This window comes from Cololabis saira, chromosome 16 (genome assembly GCF_033807715.1).
Source record: "Cololabis saira isolate AMF1-May2022 chromosome 16, fColSai1.1, whole genome shotgun sequence".
Classification (NCBI taxonomy): Eukaryota; Metazoa; Chordata; class Actinopteri; order Beloniformes; family Belonidae; genus Cololabis; species Cololabis saira.
In genome coordinates this window covers 37,758,185-37,765,187 of record NC_084602.1, presented here as the reverse complement: position 1 = coordinate 37,765,187, position 7,003 = coordinate 37,758,185, and positions in this window count along the sequence as shown.

Sequence of the window (7,003 nt, the reverse complement as noted above, 5' to 3'; positions counted from 1 at the left end):
TTTAAGTGTGACTTTAGAATATAAAACAGGTAAAATACAAGAAAATATTGATGGTGGCCAAACTAATTGTAAACACACGTCGCACTCATGACGCTGGAGACGTTTCTGTCGCATAATGTGACGTTCTGAGGCCTAAATGTCCGTTTCCCTCTGTTTACAAAGCAAAATGGCCGGAGTGGCCGGGGTTTTCAGAAATGATGGTTTTTGGTGACTTTGAGCTTTGTTTTCGTGTAAACGAACGACCAAAACGCATGAAAACACATGTTTTTGCTACGTGTAAACGGGGCCTGAGGTGGCGTTAACAAAATTACGTTGGGTTGTTCGCACTCGGGCCATAAAACTGACTTTAATGCTCCGAAACCTCCCCCGGAGACCAGTTTTAACGTTTTCACAACGTGCTGCCCCCAGGTGGTCCGGAGTGGTACTGCAACACAAACTGGGTTTAAGACAGGGGTGTCAAACTCATTTTGCTTGGCGGGCCGGATTTGACCAATTTTTTTCTCGCGGGCCGCACGCTCAGAATAACAAAAACGGTGCGAACAATTTTTTTTTTTACTATTGTTATCTAATCCAATATCAGTTTAGTTAATTTTAAAGGAAATATGCACTTTGTTTACACTCTAATTATGTAAAATATATTTCTTCAGGATCTTTTCTTTAAATTTCTCGTTTTTTTTCAAATTATGTAAGATACTTTTGATATCATTTTACAAAGATAAACAGAAACAAGTGTTTTTTTTATATTTCGCTTTTTTATAGGAAATTTAATTAAAAGCAAAATCTTTTTTATTACATCCGAGAGTGTTTCTTTGTGATTTAGAGATTTTTCCAGTACAATTAAGTGTATTTATTTTTAAAAATTGGCGCGGATATTAAGCCAGTGTGATGAAAAAGTATTTTTTAACTGTTTTACTTTGTCACTATCCTCGTATTCAAAACTGAAATTCTCTGAATAAATATCTTCTATCATCTTTTTTAGCAGTGATATTTTTCCTGCGAAAATATATAATAGTAGTCAGTTAATAAAAATAAACGACCATCTACAAAGAAATAAAATCGGCAAATGCATTCTAGAAAACAAAAAAAAAATTTGAAAACTGCTCTATTTGTGGAATAACGATGGATTTGTAGAAGAAATATATTATCGGATATACTGCAATTATTTATGCCTTCCTTTTTAGTAAATTAACATTTCGTTTTTTGCGTTGGAAACTTTGCGGGCCTCTCTCGGGCCGCACATTTGACACCCCTGGTTTAAGATAACCTTAAGATTTATTTAAAAAAAAACAGAAAAAGAAAAATTTTATTTTTTGTGTTCAACTATCAAAAGAAGACAAAAAGTCACATTTCCATTTGTGATTTTATCTGATAAACGTGGGCACAGGAAGTGCTGTGTTGGAGTGAAGCAGCTGAAGCCTCATCTCGCCTCTCGTCTCCTCCGCGCCGCAATCAGCGGCGGTAATTATACATGTAGACAGGAACCGGGAAACTGTTGCCACGGAAACGCACACATCTCCTCAGATTATTTTCAGGTACTGCTGCGATGATGCCATGGGGGGGGGGCTGAGAGGATCAATCCAGAGAGAGGGGGGCTTGTTTTCTGAATGAAGGAGGAGGTTGGATGTTTCCAGGGGGGGCCTGCCCCCCCCAGGGAATCAAACGTGTGACTGCCAGCACAGGCAGCAGGGGGGGGACCTCATTCCTTCCACTTATAACCCCCCCCTCCCTCCACTGTGGCAGGTTTCAGGCGGTCAGATAGCGGCGTGAGGAACCTCCCGGGGGACAGACCATCATATTTTTAGCGGCGAGCGACTTGACCTTCAGCGCACGGCGGCTATCAGCCATTTTAGCGGCGCTGCTGTGGGCCCTGAACGCAGCGCTCGGGTCTCAGCTGCACTGCAGTTCGTTAGCTCCAACTTCATCCCCGGCTCGTTACAGAGCTGCGTCTAATAATAGCCCCGGCCGTGCACGTGCAGCCTTCCCTTTGTCTTCCGTCCCGGAGGATAAAACGCAACGGTGAAATTACAGATTTTCGTTGCAGGGGGGTGGGTGGGGGTTGTTGACCTCCGGGGTGGAGGGGGGAGTTCGGCTGGGAGTCACGTTGCATAAGTTTTTTATTTCGCTCTCTATTAAAAATGTCTGAGGCGACGGCGAGCGCAGCGGCCGGCGAGCTGGGGGCGAACCCAACGCCGAGACGCCAAGGACTCCTATTCATAGCGGCGGCCCGGGGAGTGAAACCGAGGAGCGCCGGTTCGGAGCGCGTGAATTATTTATAGTTGTGTAAATTACATTGTGCCGAGAGGCCGAACGGAGGATTGTAAATTAGTCTGAAATCGGAGGGAAGATGTCGTCTCACGTGACGACGGACGGAAACTGGAGCAGCTTCCACACAAATGATGACACAGAGGTTTAATTTATCTTAAAAACGTTGCACCGCCAGGGCCGGATCGAAGAGACACGGTGGTCTGGACCGGGTCCAGACGGACCGGGCCTTCTGTAGAGTCCTGAACCCGTGAAGTTTAACATCATCACACATTCTCCCACAAACCTTTCCCAGAACCCACCAGTCGGCCGTCGCCGAGCGGGGTCCAAACCAGCAAATAAAAGCTCAGATTCAAGTAAAAGAAGCTCGTAAAAGTGTTGATTAGTTGTTATTTTGTTTTTTAACTTGTTGCTAAAAGGTCAACTTGGACCTGTTGGCAGTACTCGAGTTGTAAAAAAATAATCAGGGGGGATGGTGGATTTTATCATATGGGGACAGATAATTTGTGCTGATTACAAATAATATAATATATTACAAATAATAGCAGTGACCAAAACACCTGCAGAAATACTGCAGGAATGACATAGCAGCAGTTAAATGCAGCCTTCTGTAAGCTTTAAATATCCACTGGGCTTACATCAAATACATCAAAACACAACAATAAAAAACACTTTTCTGAACTTATCAATATGACTCTGTCCTTCACAGGATAAGTAACATGGATCACTGCAAAAACTCACAATCTTAACAAGAATATATGTCTTATTTCTAGCTAAAATGTCTAATTTTAGTAAAAAATCTCATTACACTTAAAACAAGACTCATCACTGGAAAAAACAACAATTTTCACAACAAAGTAGAGAAATCTGCCAGTGGAACAAGATTTTTTTGCTTGTAATGAGAAGATAAATCCTGTCCCACTGGCAGATTTTTCTACTTATTTCAAGTGAAAATTTACCTGAAACAGGTGAAAATTGTCAAATAAGTTATTTTTCTGGTGTTATTTTTCTGGTGATGACTCTAAATGTTGAAATAGCAGTAAAACCACATTCATTGATGAAATGACATAAGGGATGGAAAGGGGGGATGGCGAGATTAAGCAGGAAATATCCTGGATTCACGCCGTCTGCATCGAAAGAAAAAAAAATGTAGATCTTGGTTTTAAAAGAAAGTCTAATGTCAAAGAGAAGTAAAACACATAAAATCCTATTTTAAATGTGAAGCTTTTATTATTTGCATATCTAAATGTGTCTATTTATTGTATTAGAGTTATTTCCTTATTTTAGGGGGCAGATGTGATACATCTCACATCAAAGGGTTCAAGTAAAAGAAAATGACACAAACGTACTGAAACAGCCTCACTTTTATACATAAATATGACCTTTAACCCCCCCCAAGCCATCGTTACCGGTCTGCCGGTCTTTGAGGAGACGAGACTACGAGACCGTGGTCTAGGACCAATCTGTCCATCCTTCTTCCTGTCCGGGGTCGGGGGGTTCTGCTGGAGCCGATCCCAGCAGTCCGTAGGACGAAGGGGACGGGGTTTATCTTTGCTTTTGCATCTTTGCTTCATTTATTGTAACTGAGGCCACGTTTCCACATAGCCGGGTACTTACAAAAACGGATATTTCCCCATCTACGTTTTGAAAAACACCCTCGTTTACATGAACCCGCATAAATATCTGTTAAGGTGCTATGAGCATCCAAACCTACAGGGGGCAGTGTAACGAGAAGATAAAGTCATGCTAGCCAATCAGAATCCTGAAAAAAACATCAACAAATGACACGTGTGAAGCCTGAATATTATGGTTCCGCGTTAAATCGACGGCGTAGCTACGTACGGTGCGCGTCGCCGCGTAGCCTACGCCGTAGGCTCTGCGTTGGTGTAGTAACGCGGAACCATAAATCAGCCTTGACTGCCAGTTACTTCCAAGATGAACGAGAGCCTTTCATTTGGAGTGACAGAGAAGTGGAGTTACTTTTAAGTGTGACTTTAGAAAATAAAACAGGTAAAATACAAGAAAATATTGACGGTGGCCAAACTAATTGTAAACACAGGTCGCACAAATGATGCTGGTGACGTTTCTGTCTCATAATGTGACGTTCTGAAGCCTAAATCTCTGTTTCCCTCCGTTTACAAGCAAACGTGAAAACTGGGTTTTTAAAAATCTCCACTTTGGCCGGACTTTCAGAAATGATGGTTTTTGGTGACTTTGAGTTTCGTTTTCGTGTAAACGAACGGCCAAAACGCATGAAAACACCAACGTTTTTGCTACATGGAAACAGGGCCTTAGACTAGAAAACAGTGTCTTCACGCCGGTCCACAAACATCGGACCGAACGAAAAAAAGGTGATTGGACCGATGCTTCGGTCCGTTTGGAAGTGGACGTCAAGGCTTTGGTCTGATGTGCACCAGGGTTCAGGACGGAGTGTACGCACCCGTTCAGGTGAACTGCACCAACAAGGAAACGTCTCCAAAGTCTGTTTGGACCCTAATTCTGCTGAATATTCACGTATCTACTCCCTCGTAGCTTAATATCCATTAATATCAGCTACCGCGCCGACGGCACCAACACAACGTCCAAGGAGATCTAGGTGCAAGCGGAGGCGTCTCGGAAGACCAAAGGAAGGAAATGATCTCCCAATCCTTCTGTGATCCGGCGGTGCGGTACGAAGTTGAAGCTGAAGGTGGAGGCATCTAAAACCTTAGATTCACACAAACCTGCAGGACGGAGCTTCAAAGGAACGAAGACTCTAAACAAGCACTTTTCAGACACTCATACCCGGTTTCCACCAAACCGGTCTTTATGTTTCCACTGACAAAGAACTGGCTCCAGTTCCAAGGTAGCACCAACTCTTTGCTGGTCTAGAGGAAAGAACCGCTTACATAAGCGGAGGGGGTGGAGTTATTAAGACCAACGGCAACAGCAAGACTGGGAGACGGAGACATTTTCAAATAAGAATGAATCTGGATGCAGCAAAGGGAGGAGGAGACAACCTGTCTTTTAGAGATGTGTCCACGGAGGAGCTACGTGGACCAAGTCCTGTTAGAGCAAATACCTGGTTGTTGCTGCAACTTTCACTCAAACGCAGTGACGTAATGACGTGGCTCCTCTTAGCACCCGAGCTATGAAGCAAACCGGTTCTCAGTTGGTTCGCAAGTTGATTGAGTTGTGAACCAGAACCAGCTCTGGAACCGGTTTGGTGGAAAAGCGGTATCAGTGTGGTTCCATGCACATCTAAATCATGGAGTTTCCCAGAAATCCAAGTAAACATGTGCGAGAAGACAATTGATTATTAAGTGAGGTGCGTTCGACTCTGCGACGCTAGGTGGCGCCACACACACTTTTGCGTTGCCATTCTTTTGGTTCCTTCTTTGTTGTTGTTCTTCTTCTCCTACTGTGTTGATATTCTGGCTTTCGCAGTGTTGTCACTTCTGGAGGGGGGGGGGGGTGCCGGGTCAATCCTAGCGCGGCTAACCGCTGGTTGCGTATACATGCAGGAATAACTCGAATTAGGAAAGATTATCTGGCACTAAAAGCTCAATCTCAAGAGCTTCAGTTGGGTTTGACGACAACCCGGCTAAGGTCTAAACAGACCCGATATCAGTCGGATTAAGGCAACAATTCGAATTTCTGTTAGTGCATGTTAGGAATGGGCGATATTTTACCGTTCACGATAAACCGTCAAAAAAATTCCCCACGGTAAGAATTTGTATCTCACGGTAAAAACGATAAATTCCCGTTGATGATGTTTTTGTGTAAAACTGATTTATGGTTCTGTGTTAAATCCACGCACAACGTACGGGAAGGAAGGAAGGAAGGAAGGAAGGAAGGAAGGAAGGAAGGAAGGAAGGAAGGAAGGAAGGAAGGAAGGAAGGAAGGAAGGAAGGAAGGAAGGAAGGAAGGAAGGAAGGAAGGAAGGAAGGAAGGAAGGAAAGAAAAGAAAGAAAGAAAGAAAGAAAGAAAGAAAGAAAGAAAGAAAGAAAGAAAGAAAGAAAGAAAGAAAGAAAGAAAGAAAGAAAGAAAGAAAGAAAGAAAGAAAGAAAGAAAGAAAGAAAGAAAGAAAGAAAGAAAGAAAGAAGGATAAATTCCCGTTGATGAGGTTTTTGTGTAACAAACATGGCGGATCTGAGTCATTACAGTTTTGCAGTACAGGTGTAACTCATTTAATTGGTTTTTATTAATTCAATTTAATTGGTGTAGTTTAGTATTTAATATTCTTTTAGAGCAGTGATTTGGCTCCAAAGACTGAATGTGGTGATAGATTTATAATTAAAAAGATGGAGTTGAATTGGTATTTTTTTTATCGTCATTTTTATCGTTATCGGGATAAATGCCAGAAATGATTGTGATAATTGTTTTAGTCCATACTGCCCATCCCTAGTGCATGTATTGTATTAACTGCTATGCAGATGATACACAACTCTGCCCGTCACTCCCACCGGACGACCCCACAACCTCCGGACGGATCTCAGCTTGCTTCTCTGTAAACGAATGAAGACCAGACTGAAAGCAGAAAGGTCTGGAGGTCTGGAGAAGATCTCTGTGGACGTCAGACTTCATCCAGGCGTTAAAACCCCCTGGACACATTTATTCTCACGTCACTTAGTCCAAATGCTTTTGAGCCACTCTGAAAACTGGGGTACCAGGTGTCTCGGCTGTTTAACTTCAGGGACGGACAAAGATCACTGGAAGCAGCGTTTCCTCGCCGTCCGAATACTCTACCAACACTTCGGGC